This window comes from Fukomys damarensis, unplaced genomic scaffold, assembly GCF_012274545.1.
Source record: "Fukomys damarensis isolate Sample0158 unplaced genomic scaffold, DMR_v1.0_HiC HiC_scaffold_15, whole genome shotgun sequence".
In the NCBI taxonomy this organism is placed as follows: Eukaryota; Metazoa; Chordata; class Mammalia; order Rodentia; family Bathyergidae; genus Fukomys; species Fukomys damarensis.
The window spans coordinates 16,989,986-17,005,693 of NW_022900927.1; the positions used below are offsets into that span (position 1 = coordinate 16,989,986).

The window sequence follows — 15,708 nt, forward strand, 5'->3', positions numbered from 1 at the left end:
GTACCAATAAACTTAATAAAAAAAAAGAATCAATACAGAGGGATGTGGTGGTGCATTCCTGTAATTCTGGGAGATGGAAGCAGGGAGGATCCCGAATTCAAATCCAATTTGGCTGATTGAACAAGACCTTGCCTCAAAAGAGGATGGGGCTCTGTGTGAAGGTCCTGGGTTTAATCCCCAGTACCACAGAGAAGAAGAAAGGGAAGGGAGGGATGGGGAGGGAGGAATGGAAGGGGAGGGGATTAGATGAATCATATTTGCCAAATGAACTATCAGTATACAGGGGTAGAAGATAGGAAGATGTAGTTATTTGAAGAGTACCCTGCTTGCATTCATTCTTTTTTGTCTTGTCATAGTTTTACTTAAAAGCTAATAATTGCCTTTATGTTTTACCAGTTTCACACTTTTAGAGAGCTTAATAGTGAGATAAAGTATGTTCCTGTTCACAGTTTAATAAATCTGTGTTACAAATCTTTGATTCTTTAGTGGTCCTCCACTTAATCTATTTTACCTCCATCAAATTTTCAACAAACCTCCACTATCTACGCACAAATTTATAGACTTGTTTCTTCTTTCTTTCCTTCTGTCTCTCCCCTCCTCCTTTCTTCCCTCCCTCCCTTCTTTCCTTCTTTCCTTCCAGCCTAGGGATCAAATGCCAAGGCCAGGGCACAATAGGCAAGGGCTCCAAGACCAAGTTAACATTCCCAGTCCCTTTTTTATGTTTTATTTTCAGACAGAGTCTAGCTAAATAGACAGACTGGCCTGGAATTTGCCATCCTCCTGTCTCAGCCTCCCATGTAGCTGGGATTACAGCTCCATGTCACAGCTGAGCTCCTAACAGGTTTTTTCAATGTAAAATTCCCAGTCAATCAGTATTGTTTTTGTAAAGAATCAGCTACAATACCAATGTAGTACCATAAATTCACATTTTGAAGATAGTAAGGTAGTATGTTTTATTCACCATTTTAATCTCTTTCATTAATAAAGTGAGAATGCAAAACTAAACAACAGATAGTTTAGATCCAACACAATTGTGAATTAAAATATGCTTGGGGGCCCATGACATGACCAGGCTAGACAAATCAACTGTAAGCAAACCTAAAGTTAAATATCAACCTAACAAATCAAAGACAATGCCAGGGCTGTGGTGTCCTTGTGCCCCAGCTTTGGGGGATCCTGAGGTAGGAGGACCACAACTTCACAGCCATCAGACTTACAGTGACACCAGACGGCAAAATAACAATGATAACAGAAAATTTAAATATCATCTATTTCAAAACTTTGCTTTCAAAACCTCTAAGACTATTAGAAATAATAAAAATGTTTCCTTAAATACTTATATTTCTTCATCTGAAACATTCTTCTTGTAATTGCTTTTTAAAAATAAAACAAAATTAGAAAGCTGAGAAGTACAGATTAGTGAAAATGCTTTTTTGCATTTTAAAAAATATTTTGGGGGGCTGGAAATATAGCTCAGTGGTTCTGCTGCCTGTCTCACAAGTGCCAGGTCCTGAGTTCGAGCCCCAGTACCCAAAATAATAAATAAAGAAAGAAATATATGTTTTGGGAGCTGTTAAATCATTCACCTTATAGTTTGTACATAATGTTACAAGCAGCACATGACAGACCACCTAGACACAGGCTTTGTGTGAGCAAAAAGGCTGCATTTATTTCTGCCCGGGGGCACAGAGAACTGTGATTCTGAATGATTTTAGCAGCCAGCCAAGGAGAAGTTAAGTTTTTACAGGGTTTGGGGTTGAGGTTATAATCCTAAGGAATCTGGGCAGAATGCTTGGGGTCAAAGCCCCAAAGACAGTCAGTGCAGGTGTGCAGATACGCGGTGGCACTTGGGAGAAGGTATGTCTTGTCCTGAATTTTCTCTAAGGCCATCTGTTCTGTTTACTGAGCACAGCATAGAGTGGTCTCCTGTTGATTGTGGAGGGAGGCATGTTTCTCGCTCAGGTGAGGCATGACATGTAATACATAGGTCTGAAGAGGAGTATGTTCTACATTTTCACAATCAATAGAAGTGACTTACATTAAAAATCCAGAACTCTACTATCACTTTGAAAGACAGTATTTATAATTCACATTCCTTTTTTACAAGTCACAGCAACATTTAAGTTCAAAATATTAAGTATTAATGTGCCCATTTCTAATATTATGCTTTACATAAATCTGCCTTTCTCATATGATGTTTAGCACTAATACAGGTTACATTTAAAATGGATAGCCAGGGATATAGCTCAGTGGGTCTGCTCCCTGCCTCATAAGCACAAGGAACTGAGTTCGATCCCTGGTACTAAAAAAAAGAAAGAAAAAATAAGGATTAAAATGGATAACATCACTTATAGGAAAAATAAATAAATAATTTAATATAAATAATAAATAAATAACCACGTGGAGCTGTGGGCCTATTACTAGTAACAGAGGTTTTCCAAGAGTGGTCCTGAAACTGCCAGCAGCACCTGCAGGACCTAGGAAGTTGTTACAAATGCAAAGTCTGAAGTTCCTCCCCCACACCTGAATGTGAAAGTCCAGCAATCTGTGTGAACAAGCTTTTCTGCTGCAGGTGAAAGTGTGACCAACCAGTGGTCCAAAACAGAACAATTTATTAACAACAGTTTAAACTGGCCCAGACAATGGATGTTCATAGCAGGTGAGTGGATTTGCTATTCAAGGACATCAACTGTCAAATCAGAAAAATAAATGAGATAGACAAGACAGCAAAATGAGATATTCTTGCATATTAGTGGGAGAAAGATAAGCTACAAGAAAATGTGGATCGGGCTGGGGATTTAGCTCAGTGGTTCCACCGCCTGCCTTACAAATGCAAGGTACCGAGTTCCATCCCCAGTACCCAAAAGAAAATGTGGATCCATTCATCACTTTACAAGATATGACTACTTTAAAATTCAATATTAGTTCACCCTAATATCATTTACAATAAAGAAAATGAAGACAAGCCTCTGACTAGGAACAGAAATTTCTTACACATATAATTGACAAAGATTTGCACTCAGTGTTCATTCACCCAACAACATTCTTCACTGCACAAGTTCTAAATTCTATCTCAGCTCTCATGAGCATGGACTTTGGATCACAAGTGTTATAGCCTGTATCTAGATGGCCCCCAAAGCCTCATGAGCTCATAGTTGGGGCTTTGCCTAGGTAGCTGGATCTAGGGTAGTGAACACAGATTAGGCTACTGATGAGATTAGCATAGTCCTGGGTGTGGCCGAACAGATTTACTGAAGTGGGAAGACCCACTCTGGGTAAGAGGTGAGTGGCACCACCCAGCAGGCTTGTACTCTGGATGGAATAATAATGGAGCCTTGCTGCTTTGCTGCCTCCTGTCTGCCCTGCCATGACTGTCTCTCCCCTTGGATGCCATGGTGCTGACCAGGCAACCAACTACGGATGGAAACCTCCTCAAACTGTAAGCTGAAATAAATCTTTCCTCCTTTAACTTTGTGTGTCAGGTATTATGACCCAGCAGTGAGAAAGTCATCAAGACAATAGATGTTCTCAAAGTACATTTGCGATCATGTGGCCCAGCTGCTGTGCTGGTGTATCACATGGAAGAGGTCAGAACAGTGAGGTTATAATTTGCAAGGATGTGAATGTATAGGATGTGGTCTGACTGTTACTACAATTACAGAACGGTTATTTATTGTCATCACATAATAGATAAGAGCCCTTGTAAAGTTGACAGCTACCACATGTTAGTAAAATTGGATTTTTTTTTTTTTTTTTTTTTTTTAGGTCTCACTATGGAGTTGAAACTGACCTGGAACTCACTAGGTAGCCCAGGCTGTTCTCGAACTCACAGTGATCCTCTTGCCTCAGCCTCCTGAGTGCTGGGATTACAGGTGTGCACCACCATGCCCAGCAAAATTGGAAATTTAAAAAAATGTGATTTCAGGTGTATTCCTAGGACAAGAAAATTCCCCAGATCTAATGCGCTGTTCTGATGGAGTGGCTCCTAGCCCCTCCTCCCGCTACCACCAGCAGCTTCTATTCCAAGAGGCAGTCCTATGTATGCTGGGGCTTTGGCCTCAAAAGGGGAAATACCTGCACAGCAATGATCTAAGGAAAAACGGTTTCTGGGCTTAGGCAAGGACAACTGCAGATATCATTGTTAGAAGTTTAAACTGTGTAAAAAGCAATGGAATGTCCTATAACCCGTGGCTATCAGCATGGGTGCAGAAATAAATGGTGGGCCAGTCCACACTTGTAATCCCCCCTAAGCACGCAATAGGACTCTTGACTGGGGAAGGTGACCGCACCCATTCTTTACACCGCAGACCCCGTTCTCTTCTCTCACTCACTGAAGCTGCAAGTGAAGATGGAGAATTTGCTCTTGCAGAGACTGAACACTTACTCAGCAGAGGAACCTCTTCGACACTCAGCAAGGACACTGTAACTCTCACACTGCAAAGAAACCCATGGAATGGATCGCAGTGAATTATTTTATAGTTACCTGATGTTTTATTCTCTTTTAACTAAGACACTTACATGAGAATTTCTGCTTGGAGCCATGGCGAAATAACAAAGAAAGGACTTAATTTTTCATCGTGAGCACCGGGAAACGACACAAACATGAAATGGCTCTTTCTAAACTCTTGAACAAGAAACAGGCCCCGTAGGACTAATCTCTGAAAGAAGGGAAACGGAGGAGCCGAGGAGGAGGAACACCCCAAGTTTCTGCTTGGAGGCGCTATAGGAATTTCAGGGGCACAGAGGGAAGCTCAGCGAACCTAAGGCCCCAGGCGAGGTGAAGAGTTCAGAGCGCAGAAACTGGGAGGTGCAGGGCAGAATGCTGGAAAGGAGGTGGGTATTGTAGAGAGAACCCCAGAAAGCTATGTGAGGGCACCCTCAACCCTTTCTGTGTACAAGGCTCCATGTGCCCGTTCTGTGGAAACCTTCAGACAAAACACAGTGGAATTGCAAAGGAACAGGACAAGGTCTCTGACTTTCAGGGGCTAAAATACGGTTAAGTGTTTCACACAGGTAACCATTTCTTTTTCTTTTATCATTCTAATTATATGTGTAGTTGTTTGAAAATTACTGTATTTTGGTTTCCAGCCATACCACCCCAAACATATCCGATCTCGCCTGCAAATCCTTTCATTAGTACACACGTGCAGTACATGAGGTTTACATTGATCTCGCGGAGTGGGGTCCACACATGATAGTTTGTTTCTTTCTTTAGTCCCCTTTCTGTGCCACCTCCTTCCCTCCCTCTGCCCCATCTTCATTCTTGTTATAATTCGTAGCTCATGTTTAGAACCTATCACATCATACATTGAGCTTGTTAGTTTTCTGAACATGGTACACCTTAATTCTACTTACTTCCCCTTTTCCTCTTTTCCGTTTGCCCTTCTGGACCTCTTCCCACTTGCAAAAGGTCTACTCTGCTGTTTCTGTCTGGTTATCCTTTAATATTATTCCTTTTGTTTAGACTCTGCCTTACTCCAATGAGAGATACCATATGATAGTTAAGCTGGTGTGACGGATTTATTTCACTCATGTTATCTTTTTCAGATGCACCCATTTTCCTACAAATGCCTCAGATGTATCCTTCTTTATAGCTGAGTATTATGCCATTATGTATAGATACATTTTTTAAATTCATTCATCCATTGATGGATAGAGCTGGCTGCTTTCAGGCGTTAGCTATTATAAATTGTGCCACTATAAACACTGGTATGCATGTTATCACTGTAGTATGGTGCCATTAGTTCTTCTGGGAAGACACCTAGAAGGGGAATAGCTGGGTCATATGGAATTTCTAATTTTAGTTTGCGAAATCTCCATCTTGTTTTCCACACAGGCTATACTAGTTTGCACTCCTCCCAACGTGAGAGGCTGTCTTGTTCCCTACAGCCTCACCGACATTTATTATTGTCTGTCTTCTTAATAACTGCCATTCTTTCCAGAGTAAGTTGTAATCTCAGTGCTGTTTTAATTTGTATTTCTTTAACAGCTAGAGATGTTGAACATTTTTTCACATATTCGTTGGCCATCTGTACTTCTCCTGAGAAGTGTTCATTTTGCTTGCCCATTTCTTGACTGTATCTTTTATTTTACGTGGTCTAATTTGACACAAATACCTGTAATTAAAGAATTCATAAATTGCAGAATTACCAATGTGAAGACAGAGTATCTGAAATTGAGCACAAAATGGTAAATTATGACAAAGTACTCAAAGAAGCCACAAAAAAAGAGAGAACAAGAAAAGACCATACAATAGTGACTAGATGACACTAAGAAGACTAACTTAAGGCTAACTGGAATTACAGAAACGCTAGAAGAGGACCCAGACGAAATTATTAATATGTTTACAGAAATCATAGCAGAAAATTTCCCTCATATGAGGAAAAAGTTCACCATATAAGTAAGCAAGCCTTCCAAATAACTATGATGAAAAAAGAAGCTCAGGTCTGGGGATTTAGCTGAGTGATTCCGGCACCTGCCTCAAAGCACAAGGTCCCAACTATCCCCGGTACCAAAAAAAAAAAAAAGAGAGAGAGAGAAAAGAAAAAAGAAGCTCACCAAGATATCCTTATTAAACTGCTAGATATCCAATAAAAAATCAGAATTTTAAAAGCATTCAGAGAAAAACAAAGGTAAAACATTAGAATCACAGCAGATTTCTCAACACATACGTTGTAGGCCAGAAGAGTTTCAACTACAGTATTTCAAGCCCTAAAAGCATATTAACTTTCAACCCAGATTAACTTACCCAGCAAAGCTTTCCTACAAAATAGATGGAGAAATAAGGACATTTCATGAAAAAGAACAGCTCAAGAGCTACATGAAGCCTAAACTAACACTCCCCAAAATACTCAAGAATGTCCTAGACAGGAAGAATAAAACCAAAAAAGCTAAAAACACAAGGAAAACACAAAAAAAAGGTCTGTGAATAAACAACAACAAAAATGACAGGGAAATAAAAGCAAAGGCATCACCAAGACAGAAAGAACACAGTGATAGTAAATACAGTTATCAACATATCTCAGCAATATCTCTCAGTGGGGCCGGGGATTTAGCTCAGTGGTACCATGCCTGTCTTGCAAATACAAGGTCCTGAGTTCCATCCCCAGTACCCACCCCCAAAAGAAATCAAGGCAGAAATTTTAAAATGTCTGGAAGTTCATGACAATGCCTGTACAATTCATCAGAACCTCTGGGACACAACAAAAGTAATCTTAAGAGAGAAGTCTACTGCAATCAAAGCGCACATTAGGAAACAGCCAGCTCAGATAAATAATGAGAAACCTCAAGATTCCTGAGAAACAGCAACAATCCAGGCCCAAACCAACGTTAAGGAAAGAAATCATAAAGACTGGAGCAAAAATCAATGAAATTGAGGCTAAAAGAACAAAGCAAAGAATTAATGAAGAGCCAATTATTTGAAAGAAAAACCAAAATAGATAAACCCTTAGCCAAACTTACCAGAAGAAAATAATCACACCAATGCAATTAGAAATGAAAAAGGCCAAAGTTTTAAGATTGGAGTTAATTTCTGAAAAAAATTAACTGTAGTAGACACTAGAACTTTGTCAATTCTGTATGCACCTAATTTTTATGGAGTTATTAAAAATGTTTAATCATTCATTCCTTGATTCCCTGTATTGGTTCAACAAATACTCACTTAATGCATACAATATACAAGAAATCGTGTTGGTGCTCAGATTATAAAAAGCTCAAGACATTGCCCCTACCTCAAAGAGTGCACAATTTAGTTGAGGAGGTGTGCATAAAAACTAACAGCAATATCATGCTGGGCGCGGTGGCACACGCCTATAATCCCAGCACTCGGGTGGCCCAGGCAGGAAAATCACTGCAAGTAGGAGGCCTGGCCTAAGGTGTGAAACCCTGTCTTTAAAAAAAAAGAGAGAGAGAGAGACAGAGAGAGAGCATTGCTAATAACAATATTAACAATTACTGAATCTTTCCCTGCAAGTACAGTTCTGCGTACTTTACATATAAGAATTCATTTACTTCTCACAGCATTATGAGGTAGGTATTATTATTATACCAGTTTTATAGACAAATCAATGTAGATCACAGAAATTACATAATTTGCGTAATGATTTACATTCTGTGAGTGGCAGAACTAGGATTTCAAGCCTTGCAATCTAACTCCACAACAGGTGCTATTAACACAAAGGGTAGAGTGATTAAAAACTGAACTATTTATTACAACTACTTATTGCAGGCCCGTCATATGTGGAGCATTGCTAGATGGCCAGATTTAACAAGATACAGAACAATCCTCAGCTTAAAGAAACTTATGGTCAATAATGATTAACATTACAATCATTGATATCTGAAAACTTCCTTAATGTATCTCATGATACCCATAGGGAAAAAAATGCATTGTGAGTCTCAAACAATTTGCTTACAAATTAATTTAGAAGCATTTTATTGCCAAGTGAGAACAGACTCTAGTTAATGTTTTACAAATAATTGTTCAGCACACATTCTTTTTGGGGGATACAGGGATGGAACTCAGGACCTTGAGCTTGTGTGGCAGGCAGCGGAACCACTGAGCTAAATCCCCAGCCCTGGCACATATTCTTTTATTTATTTCTGGAGTACTTTTCTTGGTTTTAAAAATAAGCTCATCAATCATGAAATAAAGTCTCTTTGGCGCCATATAGTCTCCTGCTGCCCGCACGGTTCCTGGGCTGCTCTACAAATTTCCGCAAGCTCGGAGGGTTAAGCAACTGTGCCCATCCTCAGTTCTGGAGGCCATAAGTTGGAAACTGAGGTTCTGGCAGGGACACCCTCCTTTTGGAGACTCTAGGTGAGGGCACTTCCTTGCCTTTTCCAGCTTCCGGTGGCCCACAGCATTCCTGGTTGCAGAATTTCAACCTTTTACCTCTGTTATTTTTCCCCTTCAGTACTGAGAATCAAACCCAGGGCCTTGAACATGCTAGGCAAGGGCTCTTCCTTAAGCAACATCCCCAGCTCTCTTTTCTGTCTATAAAAGTGCTCATCATTGGATTTAGTGCTCACTCCCAACAGGATGATCTCATCTTTAGGTCCTTCCCTTATTCCAGCCAGGGTCACGTCCCGTGGCGCCTAGGGTTAGGACGTATTGAGTTGTGTGGTGTTTCATCTGCAGCCACTGTGATCCTCTGCCTCCACTTTATTTTTATTGTTTTTCTGTTAAGGATGGTAGAGTGCTGCAAGCAGTGAACAGCAACAAGGATGTTAGGAAGGGACTTTTTCGTCAAGGGAAGGGACTGGAGAAGGTGTGGGACACTGAGTAGGGGAAGCAGGACTCTGAGTAGAACACACCAGTAACACAGTAGCTGAGGAGTTTGCTACTCTCCTTTCCTCAGATGTAGATGCGAGAGAACAAGGGCACACTAGCTAGAGAAGATGTTATTAAGAAAAGGACAAAGAATAAACATCAAGGCAATGGGACCAGTTTGAGGACAGTGCTCAAGGTTTCTTGGTTACGAGCTGCGTTCTCCTTGTTACTGAAGCCTAAGGATATTTACAGGTAAACCACATAAAGAACTGTGTTATATAGGCCCACGATTTAAAACAGAATCATACGTAGTAGTAACGACCTCTGCCCTACTGACCATTGCCCTGAGAGTCTCCAAGACATCCTCGTGGGCTCACAAATGTCCTTCCTGTCAAGGCACTGCTGTGTCCTTCCACTCCTGCTCCCTCCATGTCCCTCTCCATGGCTCGAGGTGGCTTCACTACTGTCACTGGTGACCTGATGGCACCTCCTACTGTGTTCCACCGGGCCTGCCTGTTTCTGCTGGGTGCACAGGTGACAAACCGCTTAGGTGGCGGAATGTCTCTCAAGAATCTTCCGCCATCAAAATGACACGAGGCCTACAGTGCAGAGGCGTATGGGACTGCATGACAAGGTGGCAACACCGCTCTCCTGCCCTGCAATCTGCCCTCTCCAACAGGCATGTGCAGCGATGCTGCTGGTGACCTGGCACAGGGGGAATCTATAAGCATCTGTTGAATAGGACAAGGACTGATCCTGCATCTCAGCCCCTCAAACTGACTGGGTATTTCGGTTGTCAGTGTCTCGTGACATACGGAAGGCAATGTCTGGAAGCTTCTGCTTTATAAATGCTGACCACTATGATAATCCAGCTTTTGAAATGGGATTTTGGCCAGCTGGGAAAGCAGACTCTAAAGATGATCACTGTCATCTAAACCAAGTCAAAGCTCATGCTGCTCTTGACCTTGTGGATGAAAACACATGTCTTGCAAATGACACATCCTTGAAAACCGGGCAAACTCAGTGGTTTATGTCAGCATCTGTCACTTACTTAACTCCTAAAGATAGTTATCTAAAGGTTCGATGAACAGGCTTAGAAGAACCCGCAACCCAGATGCCAGGTTCTGAATCTGTAGATGTCAAAGAGGCAGGTAAAAATATAAAAATTTCCACGTATGGGGCTATTTTTATAACTATTCCCTAACTTTAAAGGTTACATTCTCTTTCAGATAAAACTAAGTTGACTGAAACCCAGCTTATGAATTCAACTTTTCCACTGCAAAATATAGTGTATGTGACTGATTCAAAGAATAGCTTTTCATTTTTAATGGATTATACCTTAATTATGCCACATATGAAATTTATTATGCTTCATGCCATAAGGCAAGAAGATGAAATGAAGAACTTCTTTACTGAAGTCTATGATTTATATATAAGGTTATGGTATAGTCTATAATTTTTTTTAAAAATCTGGTTATAAAAAAGATTTTAGAGCCAGGGGTTTAGCTCAGTGGTTCTGCCACCTGCCTTTCAAGCACAAGGTCCTAAGTTTGATCCCTGGTACCAAAGGGCAGGGAGGCATAACAAGCTTCTAGCTTTGACAAGAAACTGGCCTGTTTAAGTAATTCCCTTAGGATGCACAGGTTTCACCTGAGACTAGCTTTTGCCAATCAGAAGTTACTCTAGGAACTTTCTCAGCAGGTAGTATTCACTGCTAAGTTAATATGCAGTCAGGAAAACAACCTGTGGAAGTTACTTTTAAGTGACCCTGCAAGCAAATCAGCGCCATTCTCCCCCTTTTGGTGCATATTGTTGAATGAGGGAGCCCTCAAGAGAACAAAGAAATTTGCTTTACAATTTCTATCTAAAATGTTTCTACCTAATTTACAAATAAGTGATATTGCAATGGCTGTAGATTATAAACTGACAAGAAGTGATTCTTACATCAAGGAGAACGGTGCACCTTCACTTGATATTGAAGTGAGAAATAAAATAGTACTACATGATTTCTTACATATCAGCACAGTAATAAAATTGAACAGCCACTATTTCTAGGAGAGAGAGAGAGATTTAAATGTCAATGAGATAGAGGAACCAACCCTGTAGAAACCACCTGCTTGAGCAAAGTCCCCATTAACAGTCACCCTCCAGGAACTCTCCCCTCTCTCACCCTCGGGAACTCTCCCTCCTGTTCCTATGATAGGACTTGCTTGCTTACATCTGCCCTTTTTCCCTTAGCCTACCTAGGCAATTCTGATTTTCTGAATCAGTGATATATTTGCCCCAAAGGGCATTTGTATTGAAATACAAAATCAGCAGGGAAAACTGGCAGGTATCCACCCAAGTGGTTTAAGTTCTAAAACTCTTGCATGGCTTGAATCAGTGGGGGAGGTAGACGCTGGTCACCCATGTGGTACATGGTCCTAGGGATCCTGAAGGGTTTAAACAGAAGTTCAATCTAGAATGCTAAGCAATAGCATCCACAGACAACTGGACAATCCACGAGACTATTCACAGACAATCCACAGGACAATCCACAAAATAGACAGTACACATACATGTGTGGAAGTCGTCCCTTCAGCATGCCGTCTATTTGGTTGTGCCATTCTGGAATAGAAGTCTACTGTGCAGGAAAAGATGCCCCTGGTGACTCTCCTTATTCACAACACTGTCTCTCCCTGGAGCCCCTCCCTTGCAGAGCACTGTATGGCCCACCGGCTAACATCGGTTGTAGACAAATGACTTGCACTGGCCAGTGGGATGGGACTGGGAGTGAAGTGACTGTCACTTCTGAGCAGAAGTGTCAAGAACTACTGCTACCTCTCTGTTCTCTGATGCCTTCTCTTAGGACTGCCCCATCACCCAGACTCCCAGAACGATGGCGACACAGAGCAGAGCGACTGACCACTGAAGACAGCCACGTTGTGAGAGCAAGAGTTAGACTTTGTTTTAATTTCTGAGACTCTCAAGCAGTGTATCACTGTAGCCTCAGTCCACCGATACATTTCCTATAGAATTTTTATACCAAACGTAAAGTTTCCAGTGATCTTTTACTAATATATATATCTTGCCATACAATAATAACGTATCAAATGATGAAGAGACATACTAAAAGGTTTTTAGCCTAACAGAAATGCATGCAGACTCTAAAACACACGAACAAAAGCTCATAAAAGCCCTATGATAAAAGCCAAAGTCCAAAACAACATAAATGTCAAAAGAACAACACAATGGAAACAAGTGTACAATATAATATATCTCTATATATATGCATTTATCACTGATACACTACACACACACACACACACACACACACACACATATGCCCTATGCACTAAGGAGAACAAAGAATAGGTCACATGCAACCACTTGAAAACACTGCACAAACACAAGATTTTATAATTAGTTCATTTTACTATGAATGGGCATTTGGCTTGCTTTTAGTTTTCCGTATTAGAAACAGTGCTGTTATGATTTTTGTAATACAAATGTTACTCAAAAACATTTCTAGTGTACACACCCAAGCTGGGATTGCCAGATACCTCTTCTGTTTTACTAGATAAGGCCAACAGTTTTTCAAAGGGGTTGTACCAAATTACGGTACATGGCCATGCCCAGTGTTTGAGAGTTCCTGTTGCCCTCTGTCTTCACCAACATTTGGGATAAGCTATACCTCTGAGAAGTCTTTAAAGAGAACCAGGGACTTGACAAAATGCTGCACATGATGTTTTATGGAATCCATAGTGAGTAACATAGGCAACAGCTTAAATTCCAGAACAAATAAAAATATTTTGTATATTAATAAACAAATATGTATTTCTACTTCACTAGCAAAACATCTGATCCTTTTCTAAAGCTTTGAAATTTCTGAAACATTTACATTTCCAATCCTCGGGATGCTCAGAAAAGATTGTACACCAATGCTGGGTTGGGGATTTAGCTCAATGTGGTTAATTTCTGAAACATTTACATTTCCAATCCTCGGGATGCTCAGAAAAGATTGTACACCAATGCTGGGTTGGGGATTTAGCTCAATGGTTCTGCTGCCTGCCTCACAAGCACAAGGACCCAAGTTTGATCCCTGGTACCAAAAAGCAAAACCCAAACAAAAAAATTGTTCCATGCTTATTTTTATACTTGATGCTGAACTGTACAAACTAATCAGATATTAAATTTTAAAATATTATTCAAGAAAATGAAATCAACATTGAATGACCTTAGGCAACCCTCAAATCTGCAACAGGAGAAATCTTTCATTTACAGTGACAAAGCCAGGTGGTAGCTGGTTGGGATCAAACTCAGATCTATCTGATAACAGAATAACCATTATTGCCCCTTTTTGTAATTTTTTTTTTCTGATCTATTCTTTCTTTCAAATTTTCAAAATAAAGACAGTCTGTCCTACTGACTTTTCTCTTTCATTTGGCAAAAAGTAAATCTTGCTGACTTTAAAATCTGAAGCTCAGTGAGGCTGGCTAGCTCCAGCTCTATCACTTCCTTGTGTGTGGCACTGGAGGGTGAGTTAACTTCAAGCTTCAACTTCAGGATCTAACATAAAGCGAGGACAATAACGGTTAGCAGAGGACAGCCGTGAGGACTAAAATGGACAAATAAAGGCACTAAGCATGGGCACAGTGCCTCGTAAATAGCAAGTGTTCAGCATTTGCTGTATTATTAAACAGAGACATGCACGCCAGCATGTACTAAGGGTAAGGTTTTAGTAAGCCCCGCTTACCACTGGTCTTTTCCGTTGTCATCTCTGTCGTCTCCAACAGAGCATCTGGCAAACACCGGCTGGCAGGGAAGGGTTCTGCCTGGATGTCAGGGATGTCCTCTGCGTATGACAACCCGCTGAGACCTAAAGGGAACAAGCTAAAGGTCTGGGGCAGAGCATCCCTGGAGAGTGAACAGTGCAAGCAAACACCCAGGGGAGGGACGCATGTGATTCAAACACGTAATACCCATAGAAACTCATTCTTTTGTAAAATAGGCATGAATAATAGAACCGGGAAAAGAAGTGGAAGCCTGGTGGTATAAAGCAGCTGCAGGGTGGCCAGTGTGGCTGGAACAGGGCAGGTGGAGGAGAATGACAGATGTGTCACAGGCGGGAAGCTACCAGGTGCCTGAGTGCAGCCTTGCAGAACACAGCCAACTTAGGACAGTTTACCTCCTGCATTTTAAACTCAAATGTATAATGGTGTGACACTATGCATTCCCGGTCACCATGACTCACATGCTGAACTGTGATCTCTTCCCAGGCTAGCGGCAGCAGTGACCATCTCCTGCATTCAGGGCAGCAGGTGACTGCAGCTCCAGGTCACCCACTCAGTGAGGTAGGTAAACAGCTGCTATTCTATGGTGTGCTGTGCTACTAAGCTGCAATCTTTGATGGGTCTGATGCACTACATACATTTTCTACTTAACATTTAATCAGAATGCAACACCACTATAAATCAAGGAGCATCTGTAAAAGTCTGGATACTTTTCCCAACGTCAGTGCCTCATCACTGAAAGATTATTTGTGCTCATGAGTAATACTGCAACAAGAACTACTTGTAGAACAAATGAAGGGTCACATTAAATCTATGTCTGTACTACTTCCAAAAAGAGGAAAGCCTTGGTATTCATAGATTTTATTCAAACTGTCCACATGACTGGTATGTTATGGCTGTTAAGAACAGAATGTTGGGGAGAGACACGCCTGCTCTCGACCCACTCGCCATCGCTCAAGCACCTGGAGGTAGCCTGGGCCCCAATCCACTGCGGGAAGGAGAGCCACGCCTGCTGCTGACCTAGCCGCCATCGCTCAAGCACCGGGAAGGTAGCTGCACGGGCGCCCCTGAACCCCCATAAGCACCCCCCCACACACTCTCAGACCTCCTGACTGTGCGATTCTTTGGACCCACTCTGCAGAGGCAGAGGTGGTCATCAAGGGTATTTTTCTGAGTTCCCAACTTTGAACATCTTTAAAGAAAGGGCGTGGGAAACCTGTAATAGAACGTTGTGAAGTTCAACCATTCAGAAGGTTGGGGAACTCAATCTGGGCCTTGCAGCCCAAGGTCAGTCAGTGTCATGGGGTTTAGCTATCAGCTAACTGAGACCAGGGGACTTGCATCCTCACTCTGTCTGAGGCATTAAATGGCAAATACACTATATTCAAATTGTGTTCATGGCAGACATGTTCTGGACTGCTTGATTTCAATTTAATTCAAATGATTTAAGGGTGATAGACTAGTGACTACCACAGGTGGTCAGTTTCCAAGTTGTGCTTGATGTTAATGTGTTGCTGATTGTATCAGTTGGGATAAAGCATTGCGGTTGATTTAAAGAGCTGTTTTCTCTGATGTTATGAAGATGAGAATGTCTTTGGGTCATTAGAGACCCAGAAGCAAGGGCACAAATATATCAGGAAGATTTGGGTGATAACCCAGAGATTA

General features: G+C 41.3%; 1 protein-coding gene across 18 annotated transcripts in view; it reads right to left on the reverse strand.

Moving 5' to 3' along the window:
• Positions 1–15,708, reverse strand: part of Bicd1 (BICD cargo adaptor 1) — a 221,839-nt gene that overhangs the window by 70,784 nt on the left and 135,347 nt on the right. Inside the window, exon 1 of one of the 18 annotated variants that reach the window (XM_033763617.1) lies at positions 14,007–14,062. The exons of the other annotated variants lie outside the window; for them this stretch is intronic. The gene's annotated coding sequence lies outside the window, so the exon portion shown is untranslated. Of the gene's footprint in view, positions 1–14,006; positions 14,063–15,708 lie in introns of those variants that run through there. 18 annotated transcript variants of the gene reach the window in all.